The sequence below is a fragment of the Dermacentor andersoni genome, chromosome 2 (assembly GCF_023375885.2).
Source record: "Dermacentor andersoni chromosome 2, qqDerAnde1_hic_scaffold, whole genome shotgun sequence".
Taxonomy (NCBI): Eukaryota; Metazoa; Arthropoda; class Arachnida; order Ixodida; family Ixodidae; genus Dermacentor; species Dermacentor andersoni.
The window spans coordinates 229,843,545-229,859,441 of record NC_092815.1 but is presented as its reverse complement, the minus strand read 5'-3'; the positions used below and the strand labels follow the sequence as shown (position 1 = coordinate 229,859,441).

General features: G+C 46.5%; 1 protein-coding gene and 1 long non-coding RNA gene across 2 annotated transcripts in view; both read right to left on the bottom strand.

Annotated features, from left to right (window-relative positions):
* Positions 1–15,897, bottom strand: part of LOC129387073 (uncharacterized) — a 258,084-nt gene that overhangs the window by 43,494 nt on the left and 198,693 nt on the right. The gene's annotated exons all lie outside the window — the stretch shown is intronic.
* Positions 31–14,958, bottom strand: LOC140216019 (uncharacterized). Its single transcript, XR_011892664.1, has 3 exons — positions 14,856–14,958; positions 14,721–14,779; positions 31–744 (listed from the first exon to the last, which is right to left on the bottom strand). It is a non-coding gene; the product is annotated as an uncharacterized lncRNA (long non-coding RNA).

Genomic DNA, 15,897 nt, shown 5'->3' with positions numbered 1-15,897 from the left:
ACAGTTGCGTGGTGCAGTGGGGTTGGGTGTGCCGTTGGGAATGTACGCTACACCCATTTTAAGATTGTGGCTAGTATCATCTACAATCAATCTGCTTTGTTGGCAGCCATTTCGTGCTTACATCCACTCTCGATTACAGGAGAGCCAGTATTTTTTAGTGTCACCAGAACAGCCTGAAAATGCTCATACAAAATTCTCCAAAGAGCGCAAGCGCTTCCGAGCTTTTTTAGTCTGTACATTCCAGCTATCTGAAATGAATCCAAGAAAGTAGTGGATGTTAAGGATATGATCATAGAGCTATGGCATATTACTTCGAGGTAGATGAAGTGGTACACGAAGGTGTCTTGTGTATTCTATTTCAGTGATAACATCATAGTGAACTGTTGGATAGTGTTCAGGAGAGATGCCGCACTAGTGCAGCCAGCATCAAGTGCAATCAAAATGTGGCTTTGCTGTTGTTCAAAGCAGATATTACATTCGCCCTACAGCAGAAAGGAAACGGAGCAACACCTTTAAGAAGGCAGTCCCCAAACAGCAAAAAAAAAAAAAGGTTGGAGGACACTTAAGAGTGCCTTTAAGAGTGGAACACGATAGCATTAAAAGATCCCTGGCTGCTTCTCACGCTTCCGGGCAGCTGCAGCTTATGCTTCTGTAATGTTTTCCTGGAAATGCTGGTGGCAAACGCTATGCACGAAGGCGAGCTTTCTGGGGTGTGCCACTCCTAAGACAGACCTGAAATGGCAGCTGGAAAAGGGGTTTGTGTTTGAGTTTCTGCACAACAGAATTATGTTTTCTCGCATATTCAAATTACAATCCAACGCTATCATGTCTCGAGGTTGTGTGCAAGTCATACTTTATGAATTTTTCACACATTCTACTTTGAGAATTTTAATTCGTTCAGTAACGCCTATATGCCACGTGGAGGGCCTGCATGAATCGGGATGCATGGTTTGGGATTAATTTTCTCATGAAAAAGGTCACCAACACCACTGCTGGATTTTCAGCGACATGGGGCCCTGAACGCTACGGCTGTTAATATTGTGAATCAGTTCCGAGCCAACAGCACATGTGCCATGCACAAAAAAAATCAAAGTAGATGCACTTGCGCACTTCCCAAACATTTTTTTACAAGAAAGGCAGAGGAAAAACCTATGCTGCTAAGACATCAGATGAGTAATATGTAAAACATGCAATATAAAGTTTAATTGTACACCCGACAAGGACTATATGGTAACGTAGATTGGAGACGGAGTCTTGCAGAATATACACTTCTCTTTAATGGCGGGCCAGAACAAGAGCGTGCAGCTTACGCACTTCATCGTCTTTAGTGGCACCGACCTTTGCGCGCGCCGTCCTGCGGTGCAGGAGCCCCACATCTTTGTGTCAATTGCCTCCCATGAGAAAAGCGACCGTCTTGGTCGCGTCAAAAAGTTATTTCAGTGACATAAGAAATGGAGCTCCTCAGGTGCATCTCGGCATTCACGTATGCGCATAGTATGGTTTCATGCGCACTACGTGAACAACTTCAGCGGGAGGACGACGACAGAGTGAACTGGGGTCAGAACTGTAGGGGACCACTTCGTAGGTCATGTCACAGAGGCGGCGTGTAACCTTGTAAGGACCAAAATACCGGCGGATCAACTTTTTTGAAAGTCCACGGCGGCGGACAGGCATCCAGACCCACACGCAGCCGCCGGTATTGTAATGGATGTCGCGTCGACCCTAGTTGTATCGAAGGGTGTCAGGGCTATTATCAGCCAGTGGTAGCATGGCGTCAAGTGTTGACCTGACGTGGCGCCCGTATACAAGTTTGAATGGCGTAAACTGTGTAGTCTCTTGTACAGCAGTGTTATACACGAAAGTCACATAGGGTAAGATCGCGTCCCACGTCTTGTGCTCTATGTCGACATACACGGAGAACAAATCAGCCAGCGTTCTGTTCAGACGTTCCGTTAATCCATTGGTTTGAGGGTGATATGCAGTGCTCTTGTGGTGATAGCTATGCGTCAGCTGGAGAACATCCTGCATAAGTTCCACTGTAAATGCTGTACCGCGGTCAGTGATGAGAACAGACGGTGCACCATGCCGTAGGACGATGTCGCGTACAAAGAACTTGGCCACTTCATATGAATTTGCTTGCGGAATAGCTTCAGTTTCGGCGTACCGGGTTAAGTAGTCGGTAGCGACGACTATCCATCTGTTGCGCGAAGAGGTCACTGGGAACGGTCCAAGTAGATCCATTCTATTTGTTGGAACGGTGCTTGAGGAAGGTCCACAGGATGGAGAAAGCCAGTCGGTTTAACTGGTGCTTTCTTGCGGCGCTGACAGTCGCGGCAGGTCTTCATGTACAGTTGCACAGAGGAATAAAGCCGGGGCCAGTAATACTTCTGTCGTATCCTTGCCTAAAGTCTTGGCAAATCCCAGGTGTCCCGCACATGGCTCATCATGGCAGGCTCGCAAAATGTCGTGGCGTAGTGCCGAGGGCACGACAAGGAGGTACGTATTGGGGCCGCTTCCGCAGTTTTTCCTGTAAAGGACGTTGTTGTACAAGTAGTATGATGATAAGCCGCGCACGAGCGAGCGGGGTAAAACACCTTCAACTCCTTGGAGGTGTTCGATCCGCGGCAGCAGCTCAGCGTCAGCGCGCTGGTGCTCAGCCATCTTTATGGCGTCGATAACGCCGACAAATGGCAAGTCATGGTCAGGGTCCGATGAGGTCGTAGAGAGTGGTGCACGTGACAGTCAGCGTCACTGTGCTTCCTGCCAGATCAGTAGACAACCGTAATATACTCTTGTAAGCGCAGGCTCCAATGGGCTAGTCTGCCTGAAGGATCTATTGAGGTTGGCAAGCCAGCACAGGGCGTGGTTGATCGCTGACAGCGTTAAAGGGTTTACCGTACAAGTAGGGTCAGAATTTGCCAATTGCCCACACAACCGCTAAGCATTCCTTTTCAGTAGTTGAGTAGTTTTTCTCAGCCTTGGTGAGACTGCGGCTTGCATAAGCAACGGTGCGTTCCGCACCAGCTTGCCACTGCACAAGTGCCGAGACTCGCATTGCTGGAGTCAGTATGGATTTCAGTGTCAGCGTCTTCGTCGAAATGAGCAAGTATCGGGGCCTCTTGCAAACGCACAATTCATTGAAAGACTGCTGCTGCTCATCCGCCCAAATGAAAGGCGCATCGTCGCATGTAAGCCCTGTCAGAGGCTCAGCAATTTTCGAGAAGCCCTTGACGAAGCGCCCATAATATATGCGCACAAACTAAGGAAGCGTTGGACAGCCTTCTTGTCTGTGGGTGGTGAAAACTCAGCGACGGCAGCTAACTTGTCGGGGTCTGGTCGGATGCCTTGAGGACCAACGACATGGAGAAAAATTTGAGCTCTTGGAACCTGAAGTACCATTTCTCAGGCTTGATGGTGAGGCCGGCAGTATGGATCGCAGTGAGGACACTCTCGAGTCATGTGAGATGTTCGTCAAACGTGCTCGAGAACACGACGACATCGTCCAAGTATACGAGGCAGGTTTGCCGTTTGAGTTCAGCAAGCACGGTATACTGGTGCTATTAAAGGTGGCAGGTGAGGAACAGAGACCGAAGGGGAGAACTCTGAACTCATAAAGCCCATCAGGTGTCACAAATGCTGTTTTTTCACGATCCTGTTCATCAACTTCGATTTGCCAATATCCTGATTTAAGATCCAACAAAGAAAAAAACTTGGCATGTTGTAGACGATCCATTGCGTCGTCGATGTGTGGCAATGAATAAACATCACGCTTGGTGACACGGTTCAACTTTCTGTAATCTACACAGAAGCGTAGTGTGTTGTCTTTCTTTCTGACTAACACTGCAGGGGAGGCCCACGGGCTGGTGGATGGCTGGATCACGTCGTCTTGGAGCATCTCTTTCACCTGATGCTTGATCGCTTCCCTTTCCACTGGAGACCCTCTGTAAGGATGCTGACAGACAGGACGTGCAGACTCGTCCGTAATAATGTGGTGCTTTGTGATGGACGTGCGCCGCACTTTGGATGACGTTGAAAAACAGTCCACAAATTCATTCACAAGACTCAGTAGACGGTCTTTCTGATGGTCTGGCAGAGCGGCGTTAAAGTGAATCCGTTCTTTTAGGCTGGGTAACCCAGATTGCTGAGACGATGCGGTTTCCAATGTGGCAATGTCAGTAACGTTAGTGATTTCGCGAGGAAATGAGCTCAGTTCAGCCATTTCGTTCGTCGCGGTACATGCCGATACTTGTTGCTAAAGTTTGTTAGCAAAATGACTGAACATTTGTTTTGCACCCGAAGAAGCCCTCTGGCTATACAAATGTGGCGCTCAAGAAGCAGGGGCATGTTTGCCTCAGTAATTCCTTCGGCGGCGTCCTCCATGTCGCATCGGACAAGGGTAAGCACGCTACTCTTGGGTGGCAACGTGATGTGATCGTCAGTTACGCAAAGCGCGATGTCACGGTCGTTGTCATTACTGTTCGCCATGGCTTGCGTAGTCGTGAAGCTGACTCTAGACTCTTGCAGGTCGATGATGGCGCTGTTCGCCTCAAGGAAATCCATGCCGAGTATAAGGTCCTTTGAACATTCAGGAAGAATGACGAAGTCGCCGATGTACGTGAAGCCCTGCATGTTGACTCGTGCCGTGCACCGACCCATTCGAGTTATGAGATGCCCTCCTGCAGTACGAATCCGAGTTCCGGTCCATTGCGTCGAAACTTTGTTCAGCATACACGCGAGATTCTGGCTCATGACAGACGTGTCTGCACCCATGTCGATTAACGCCGTGACTTCGTGGTCATCTATGGTAACTCGTACGTCGCAGGATACTGACACGGAACTACACTGCTTTCTCTGCATCTCAATTACGTCATATCGCGGTCGTCGTAGTGGAGGATCTTCAGCGTTCGCAACGTCAGCAACCTCACCTGCGCAGGTCGCTGGACTTAGTTTTCCTGGGAGGCAGGGCTGGGTGAGCGACGCCTCGTTGCTCTCGATGTGAGGAGGGGGCTGGAAGACCAGTTTCGGGCGGGTGACGGTGACCGGGGTTTAAGGAATCGTGGAGCAAACAAGGTCCTGGCCTCTGCGAGGTATGCTTCAAACTCCAGGGGGCGTTCACCATTGCACGGGCACGGTGCATTCAGTGAAAATCCAAGGAGCCCAGCTCGACGGTAAGGACACGCCCTGTAGAGGTGATCAGCTTCATCGCAATAAAAATACAAGGGCCTCCGGTCTGCGGTGCGCCATACGTCGCTCTTGCGGGGTGGTCGTGTTTCAGCCATGAATGGCGTGCGGCAAGGCCTGAAGTCGCCAGTTGCTTGTTCAACGGCGTGCACACCATGAAAGTCCGGGACGTCGCTCACATCGCGAAAAATACGAACTCCACGCTGCTTCCGCATACGACATGCAAGGTTGTGGCTGCCGTACCTCGTGCTGTGGTGTCTCGCTTCACTCTGGGACTTCGACTGACTGCCTGATTTCCTCCCGGACGACCTCAGCCAGATCGAGCCGCTGTACCGATGCTGGAGCCACCTGAAGATTTTGAAGCTACTCTCGAACGATAAACCTAATGAGCTCCTGCAAGGCGTCGGTATTGTCCAGGGGTATAGCGAGAGAGTCATGCGATAGGGTCGACACGTCGCGGTTCTGCCTTGTTCGCTGCTGCAGTGCCTTTTCCATTGATACGGCTTCCGCGAGAAACTCTGCAACAGTCTTTGGTGGGTTGCATATTAGGGCACCGAATAACTCTTGCTTGACACTGCGCATCAAGTTCCTGAGCTTCTTTTCTTCCGGCATGGATAGATCCGCGCGTCGGAAAAGTCGGCATATATCTTCGAGAAACATTGCGACGCTTTCATTCGGCCTCTGTACTCTCGCCTGAATTGCAGATTCAGCTCGCTCCTTGTGATCGAAGCTGGCGTATGTGCCGATTAGCTGTTGTCAGAATTCGTCCCATGTCGATAGGGCCCCGCTTCACGATTCTCAAACCATGTCCACACATAGTCCTTGAGGGCAAAGTAGCCGTTCGGTAGCTTGCGCTCTGGAGTCCAGCCGTTGAATTCTGCAACACGCTCAAAGTGATCGAGCCAGTCCTCTACATCCTCAAAGGTGTCCCCATGAAAGGACGTGGGGATTCGTGGCTGGTTGAGGACGACCTCGGTCGGCGCGGTCGAGGAAGATGGAACCGATGTATTCGTCCTTCTTACTTGACTGCGTAGAGGCTCATGTTCAGGCGGCATTCTTTGAAGTCGGCAGCTTGTCCGTACTTGCACAGTAGTCAGCTTGACCGGACTTCGTACTGGGTTTGTAGGCGGTGTTCGATCTGGGAGTGGTAGCACGTACCCCGCACCTCCACCAGAAAAATGTAACGCAGATTGGAGACGGAGTCTTGCAAAATATACGCTTCTCTTTAATAGGGGGCCAGAACAAGAGTGTGTAGCTTACGCACTTCGTGTTTCATAGCGCCGACCTTTGCGCGCGCCGTTCTGCGGTGCGGGAGCCCCACATCTTTGTGTCAATATGCACCAATTGCACGCAGAATTGACGTCAACTCAGGGTGAAGGTCGCTTTCCAAGTTCTACCTGGTGTTGTCTACAGGCAACAAACGCACTGCTGAAGAAGCTTACACAAGCATTTTTCATTTTCCTTCACTGTCTTTAGTCTCTGTGTATTTTGTACATTTCCACCAAACCTAAATGTTTTCCCTGGGGTTTTTCATGTTTCATCCCTAACAGTTAATGCTCATTACAGTGTTGAAGATGTTTGCATGCTTTTTTCTTCTATGCACCACACTTAAAGAAGAGCCATCCTGTCAGCCACCTAGGTCTACTCCTTTTGCTCAACTACATTTTGGAGCCCAATGACGAGAAAGACTTCTCTAGCATACCTGAAGGTGATGAAGTAGAACAGGATTAGCGGCTGCGTGAGATATTTGAAGACATAATGATTTTTTTTCCAGACAAGATTTGAAACATGAGTTCCAAATTTATTAGCTTTCTTTTACCATTTTTTATAAGGCTATTGAGTAAAACCATCTTCATCTTCAATTACTGACTGAATTAATCTTTCATATTAGCAACATTCTTGTATCATTTAGCGTGTGTTGATGTTGGGCAGTGTTTTCGCAATAACAGCCTTTAGAGAGTTTTTATCTATGTGTAGCTGTTCGTCAGTCTCCTTCCCAGTAACACCTGCCATACATAGTGGCATGCAGATTGAAGTGTTCGGAACTAGGAATGCTACATTGAGGTTGATGTGGCTTCAGAAATTTACCACCAGACACTCGTGAGCCATGCAGGGGTTGTGGAAGCAAATAAATTACATAGGGTGGTGCCTAATGACATCGTGCCAAAAAGCTTTACTATGTCACCTAGGGCTGCTTGGCTAAGGCCATAGTCGGATTTTGAGGGTTCTCACTCGTATCACCCCCTACCTCCCGGAGGAACTCAACCACTTGAATGGCACCTTGCCACGGGCATCAGTTATTTCTTTTTGTCAGAGATGATTATTAGACACGATTTCTTGTATCAACCTGAAAACAATGTGGTTCTTGACATTTCAAGAAGGTGGTGATCTCCAAGTTACTGTGGTCACTGTGTAAGGCGACTAGCACAACATCAAGTTCCATCTCGTGCATCAGGCAGAATGCTGCTATTTCCAAATAAATTTGCTATAGGTCACAGAGGTGATTGTGAAGGTGAAGTCGAGCGCTTACAGATTGAGAATGTTAATGGTTAACGGGATTCAAAGCCGCATCCTCAAATACTCTGCGCAGCTTGCATGACAATGTTGAAACTCAAGCCTGCGTCCTTTGGACTAATATTTCACTGTTTTGTATGGCTACTTTTATAGAAGACAAAAGCCAAACTTCTCCAGGTTTAAGATTGGTTTTACGACAGCTATGACAGAGCCAACTCCTTGGTGCACGCTTATGGTAGTGGTGACGAAGCCATCAGGAGCACTCTACACTTTTATGGATTATACAAAAACTGAATAAGCAAGTTCTATGAGCATCATATCCAATTCCTGCAGTAGAGCATACCCTTCAGATACTACGAGTCACAGCTTGGTGTATGAAAAATTGATGCCCAAATTCAGGGTTTTGGCAAATCCCTGAGAAATGACGGAAAGTTCTTGACCACCTTTACAGCACCATTCCATTGGTTTCACTTTAACTGCTCATGCGATTTGGTATCTGGCGTGCCCCAGATCAAATACAATGGTATATGAATGATATTCATCCAAAACACACATATGTTGCTTGTCATATGGTCGAGGTTATCAGTTGATGCTCAACTAAACAGCAACACAACAAACTCTGCAGTACATTTGAGGGCACCCACTGGGCAAGAGCTGCCATCAACAAAGAGAAATGTAAGTTTGGCATCACAATAATATCCTACTTGGGGCATATTATGAACGAAAACAAGCTCAAAGCTGTCACAGACATGCCAAGACCATCCTCCAGAACTACAGCTGCTAATGGGCATGACCACCTATCTAGGTTTATTCGCTCCTAACATGACAAACACTACACCCATTGCCCAGCATGCTGTTTTCAAAGCATGGTTTATCTGGAACCCACACAGGTTCAAGAATTCTCAAAATGGAAAGAAATACTTTCTTCAGATCCAGTGCTTGGCTGGCGCTCCTCAAAATGAGAAACCAGCTGCTAATCACAGCTGATGCTTTGTGCTGTGGTCTAGTTGCAGTGCTCAGCCAAAAGCAAGACGATGGGCAACATGTTACTAGATACGCCTCAAGATATTTTGCAGAGACAGAATGCCTGGCTATGCCTAGATATAGAAAGAAGTGCTTTCTTTCTTGCAAGCTTGAGATAAATTCTATAAATGGGGCAACAATTTGTTTCCCAAATCATAAAATGCACACATGATTGATACATTATGAGGCATAATGTACATCTTAGGCAAAGACTTTCCCGCAGCTGATACACTGTCAAGTTCTCATGTGAAGGAGAATAACAGGCACCAGAAGGGCCTACCAAGATTGAAGGCTATGCATGCTGCCTCTCCCCACCTTCTTTACAAGAACTGAAGAAAGAACAAGTACTAGATTAATGCTGCTGCCAACTTCGCATCTTCACTTGAAAGAGCTGGCCAAGGTGTTGCAAAGTCTGAAAGAATTCTGGCTTCACAAGGACGATGTAGTCCAAGACATGTTGACATTGTGGTAACAAAACCATCGCGCCCAAGAAGCTACAGGAGCTTACCCACCCAGCACTTCTCACTTGAAGGCCACTTTGGAATCAATAAATGCCTAGCAAGACGGCAAAGTACTGCATCATAAATACATACAAACAGCAAATGTCTTCAAGTCATGTCATGCATGCTAGCACCACAGGGCTAAGAGAAGGGTGACACTCCTGCAACTGGGATTCTGAGAAAAGCTGTTACAGAAGTTCACCATGGACATATTTTCTATTGGAGGGGTGCGGTGGCTCATCATAACAAAATACTAGTAAGGGTATCCTGAGCTAGTACTGGCTAGTTTGACAGGACCTGTGGTTGTGACTCAATGCCTCATTGTTTTCACAAGGCGTGCAATAGTGTAGTGGCCGTGAACCACAACAAACTGTAGCTTGGAAAAGGGCGCAGCTCGCTGTTCGCAGAATTCATAAGAATTCCAACAAATGGCATGCAGTCCACACTACCGACACCGCAGTGATCTCACAGAAGCCACTGTAAACTTATCCAAGAACTCCCTTGAGACGTCAGGTGATGCCTACAAGACACGATTATAGACTGAGCCTTCTGAAATATAGCTCCTCGTTAGTGCAAATGCTTACGAGCCGAAGGCTTAGGACTACACTTCAAGCTACTGCAGACAGCTTCTTTCCACAACTCCCGGACCGGAGGAAAATGAAAGTGCATGAGCAAAAGTGCTGGCAGAAACAGAAAACTTACTCTGATGTTGGGCATGGCATGCAAGATCTACCCAATTTGTATCCAGACATTAATGTCCGAGTAGTTGACCTGGAAAATGCAGGCACACTTCAGCAGCCAGGAGATAAGCCCAGGTCATAGTGGATAGAGACGGACAAAAGGACCATTCATCTCAAACAGGACACAACCAGTGCCACTGCCTCTGGCTACATAATCAAGGGTTCGACGAAAGTTCGTCTGATCAGGCATGGAAACGGGGAAAAAAAAAAGAAAATGTGATCTAAGAAATAATAGTCACACGACTATTATTTGCCAAACATGCGCAGGAACATAGTCACAAGATTGACTGGGACAATGCCACTGTTGTTGCCAAAGAAAAGAACATGTCATCCCGGCGGCTGCTAGAATCGCTAATCATTCAATCAACGCCAGCTACGATGAACCAGACACCAGGGACTATGCCTGCCATTTACGCATGTTTGTTACGTCACGTGCTGGCTACATAAGTGACGACGATTTCCTGTCAAACTCAGTGAACAAGGAGCCCGTATGCAGTTCCAAAACGTCGGGTTATACATCAGACTTGGTCAGTGACCGTGAACCCCCCTTCACGTCTCTGGCTAAGGGAGAACACAAGCAGCCACAAGACTGTACTAAAGAGGTTCCGTTTTGTAGAGATCCTGGGCATCAACACCATAGAAATGGACAATGCATAACACCAACTAAGCAGTAAGCAACATGACCCTTTTTATACAGGGAAAGATGTGCTACAAAGATGCTTGTACTACTGTAAGGCTAATGTGCATGCTTGTAGAAAATGATCACAATAAAAAACTCACCTCTTGCTTTGTGCTCAATGTTGAGGCTACTATTCTGAATCACAATTACTTTATCCCACCTAGCTAACAGTTTGCCAAATCTCAAAGAGGTTTTAATAAGAATTTTGTCTCGACTACCCGAAACGCCAGTCTGTGTAGTAGTGTTACACAGTGTTGGGTTCAAATCTGCCATAATCATGAATCCGAATGAACTTCCCACATTTCAGTTATTCTGCAAAAGTATTTGGCATCACTTCGTTGCTTCTATACGCACTGAGGCAATCACAGCTGTGAAACACATTTAGGTCGTACTAAAGATGTTTTCGGATTCCTGATTAATAAGAATACAGCTGGTAACGTAGAGGACTTCTATAGCATTAACGAGAGGGTGGCAGGTCTCGTTGCGACACTTAATAAGAGGTACAAATTGAAGGTCGTACAGGTCTACGCCCCTACATCCAGTCATGATGACCAGGAAGTCGAAAGCTTCTATGAAGACATGGAATCGGCGATGGGTAAAGGCAAAACAAAATACGCTATACTGATGGGCGACTTCAATGCCAAGGTAGGCAAGAAGCAGGCTGGAGACAAGTCAGTGGGGGAATATGGCATAGACACTAAATATAGCAGGGGAGAGTTACTAGTAGACTTTGCAGAACAGAATAATATGCGGATAATTAATACCTTCTTCTGCAAGCAGGACAGCCGAAAGTGCACGTGGAGAAGCCAGAATGATGAGACTAGAAATTAAATAGACTTTATACTCTGCGCAAACCCAGGCATCATACAAGATGTGGACGTGCTCGGCAAGGTGCGCTGCAGTGACCATAGGATGGCAAGAACTCGAATTAGCCTAGACTTGAGGAGGAAATGGAAGAAGCTGGTACATAAGAAGCCGATCAATGAGTTAGCGATAAGAGGGAAAATCGAGGAATTCCGGATCAAGCTACAGAACAGGCATTCGGCTTTGACTCAGGAAGAGGACCTTAGTGTTGAAGCAATGAACGACAATCTTGTGGGCATCATTAAAAAGTGTGCAATAGAAGTCGGTGGTAACTCCGTTAGACAGGATACCAGTAAGCTATCGCAGGAGATGAAAGATCTGATCAAGACACGTCAATGTATGAAAGCCTCTCACCCTACAGCTAGAATAGAACTGGCAGAACTTTCGAAGTTAATCAACAAGCGCAAGACAGCTGACATAAGGAAGTATAATATGGATAGGATTGAACATGCTCTCAGGAATGGAGGAAGCCTAAAAGCAGTGAAGAAACTAGGAACAGGCAAGAATCAGATGTATGCGTTAAGAGACAAAGCCAGTAATATTACTAATATGGATGAGATAGTTCAAGTGGCAGAGGAGTTCTATAGAGATTTATACAGTACTAGTGGCACCCACAACGATAATGGAAGAGAGAATAGTCTAGAGAAATTTGAAATCCCACAAGTAACGCCGGAAGAAGTAATGCTTTGGGAGCTATGCAAAGGGGGAAGGCAGCTGGGGTGGATTACGTAACAGCAGATTTGTTGAAGGATGGTGGGCAGATTGTTCTAGAAAAACTGGCCACCCTGTATACGCAACGCCTCATGACCTCGAGCGTACCGGAATCTTGGAAGAACGCTAACATAATCCTAACCCATAAGAAATGGGACGCCAAAGACTTTAAAAATTCTAGACCGATAAGCTTACTGTCCGTTGCCTACAAAGTATTTACTAAGGTAATCGCAAATAGAATCTGGAACACCTTAGACTTCTGTCAACCAAAGGATCAGGCAGGATTCCGTAAAGGCTACTCAACAATAGACCACATTCACACTATCAATCAGGTGATAGAGAAATGTGCGGAATATAACCAACCATTATATATAGCTTTCACTGATTACGAGAAAGCGTTTGATTCAATTGAAACCTCAGCAGTCATGGAGGCATTACGGAATCAGGGTGTACACGAGCCGTATGTAAAAATACTGAAAGATATAATGCTTCACATCAACCATGGTCCTCCATAAAGAAAGCAACAAAATCCCAGTAAAAAAAGGATTCAGGCAGGGAGATATGATCGCTCCAATGCTATTCACAGCGTGCTTACAGGAGGTATACAAAGACCTGGATTGGGAAGAATCGGGGATAAGAGTTAATGGAGAATACTTTAGTAACTTGCGATTCGCTGATGATATTGCCTTGCTTAGTAGCTCAGGGGACCAATTGCAATGCATGCTCACTGATATGGAGAGGCAAAGCAGAAGGGTGGGTCTAAAAATTAATCTGCAGAAAACTGTTTAACAGTCTCGGTAGAGAACAGCAGTTTACGATAGGTTGCGAGGTACTGGAAGTGGTAAGGGAATACATCTACTTAGGGCAGGTAGTGATCGCGGATCCGGATCATGAGACTGAAATAATCAGAAGAATAAGAATGGGCTGGGGTGCGTTTGGCAGACATTCTCAGATCATGAACAGCAGTTTGCCATCATCCCTCAAGAGAAAAGTGTATAACAGCTGTGTCTTACCAGTACTGACGTAGGGGGCAGAAACCTGGAAGCTTACGAAAAGGGTTCTACTTAAATTGAGGACGACGCAACGAGCTATGGAAAGAAGAATGATGGGTATAATGTTAAGGGATAAGAAAAGAGCAGATTGGGTGAGGGAACAAATGCGAGTTAATGACATCTTAGTTGGAATCAAGAAAAAGAAATGGGCATGGGCAGGACATGTAATGAAAAGGGAAGATAACCGATGTTCATCAAGGGTTACGGACTGGATTCCAAGGGAAGGGAAGCGTAGCAGGGGGCGGCAGAAAGTTAGGTGGGCGGATGAGATTAAGAAGTTTGCAGGGACGGCATGGCCACAATTAGTACATGACCGGGGTTGTTGGAGAAGTATGGGAGAGGCCTTTGTCCTGCAGTGGGCGTAACCAGGCTGATGATGATGATGAAGATGTCAAAGGCCATGTAACATATGTGCTGAAAGGAGCAATGACAACTTACGACATTGACAGATGCCATTCAAATGAGCGTTGCTGTGCCAGTCGAAATTGCTGCTTTGACATTGGCTAAACTTGAGACAGAATAGCATGAGGCAAAGTGAAAAGAGAACAAAGGTGCATTTTTGGAGCTACATCACCTCATTGCTCCAATGCCCAAGCATTTGATAATTCATTCATACAATGCGACGGCCTACGCAAAGCCACGTTTGGATGAACCAATGTCTGCTTTCAAACAACACAAAATTCCACTTTTTCACGTACTAACCAAGAACTGGCAGGTTTGAGGATTTACGAGTGTCAAGAAATATTGAATCTGTCATTCATATGTGTACACTTTGTCGCATTATCTTCGTATTATCAGGTGTATGCTTGAAAGCGCAGACACTAGTGCTGGCTTGCTAGCTAAACGCACTTTCAAGTGGCAGCTGGTGATAGAAATCTTCGAGCATTTGTCTATAAAAACGTTCGCGTAGATTTCGCTGTATGCTCATGCGCTTTCACTGCAACGCACTGCATGACCTCTGCCTGTCAGGCCAAGCAGAAGAGCGCCAAGGGACGAAAATTGTTCATTTGGCACTGTAAATACGTATGTCTCTATTATAGTGTGCCTGTATATATACTTCGGCGACGGCAATGATGCCAGCGCTTGCAACAGTCGGCCAATTTAAAGAGCGTGTCACAGCGTTCGCTCTCCATGTGTACAATCTAACACGGCGAGTCTCTTTTATCATGCGGAAGCAGCCTTCTGGATCTAAAAACACTGATATCGCGCGCGCAACAGAACAAAGGGGCGGTAGTGCGCATAAGGTTAAAATCGTAGTCCGCAAGATATGGGCTATAAATAACGGCTCAAACACGTTACAGATGGGTGTCAATTTAAGGCGTGCAGAGCATTTAAAGCGTACTTTTAGCGAGGACTTCAGGCGGAGTGAAAAATGATGCCTATTCATGCATAAATAACAAAAAAAAATTATGTGCGCCCCAGATGAGTTGAAAGTGGTCGCAAACAGCTACCTTACCTGTCTATGTGAATGACAGGTGCAGCCTCTGAGCTTCTATACGATCTCTATTCGGTATTCTATTGGGTACAAGAAAGAGTTATTACGCGGAAGGATAAGGAACAGCTTGGGATAACCAAGAAAGCTAAGATGTACCATCGAAGCTCCCATGTTACGCTCACGTCCACGCTCACATCCAATTGACAGGAAGCCGCCATGACACATTTTGACTACCGGAAACAGATGGCGCTTAGAGCCCTAGAATGTTAGAGTTACTTTAAAGACCGTTGAAACAGTTTTTTGTTTAAAACATTTTACGTATTGCTTACTTTAATTGCCAGTTTTCGTTCTCGTTCCCTGTCCAAAGAATTGCCAACAAAAAGTACGATTTACAAACGGTTTATTATCACGAATGGCAGCGAAAACCGAAACCGAAACCAGGGCGACGCACTCGTTGTGGGTACAGTTTTATTAACCTCGATCAATGCCTCGATGATAGTGCAACGAAGCCAGAACATATGTGTACAAGGGCGATGGGTGCTACATTCATAACAACAATATCTCGACATTGGACAATGCTGCATAACATGCTTGTAGCTGTAGTTTTCACACATTTTTTACACATGGTACGCTTCGGTTCTTTTCGGATTTACTCTCGGACACATTTTAAACTGCGCCACTACGCACATGCCAACATTTCGTCACAATTTCTTTAATGCGGCATTTAGTTCATCGAGTACACCGACAAAACTTGCGCGAAAATGCTTTCGAGCACCTGTCTCAGCAATCCCCGCCACCCTCCGCTTCCCCCCCCCTTTCTTTTTCTATACCACCGCTAATTAATGCACGTGTGTTAACCTCCGCATACAAATAACTCGTGGTATGTCCCTTATTCACTCCGAATTAAAAGTCGGTGCTGTAAACTTACGTACGTACAGTCCTATACACTGCGGCTGGTCGCGTCGCAATCCCGTGTTTCTCTAGTTTTAACGCCCGCGCAATACGTATGTAGTACTCAACAATCGGTTTGCTCTGGCGCAGTTAGAAGACGATCGTCGTCGTGCTCTTTGCGCATAACAAACGCGTCACACACACGCACACACACAACTCGATTGTGCAACACGCGCTGTTCCACCTTGTATCGCTTTGTTCGTGGTCGTGCTGTTTGCGCAAACAAACGCGTCACACACGCAACTCG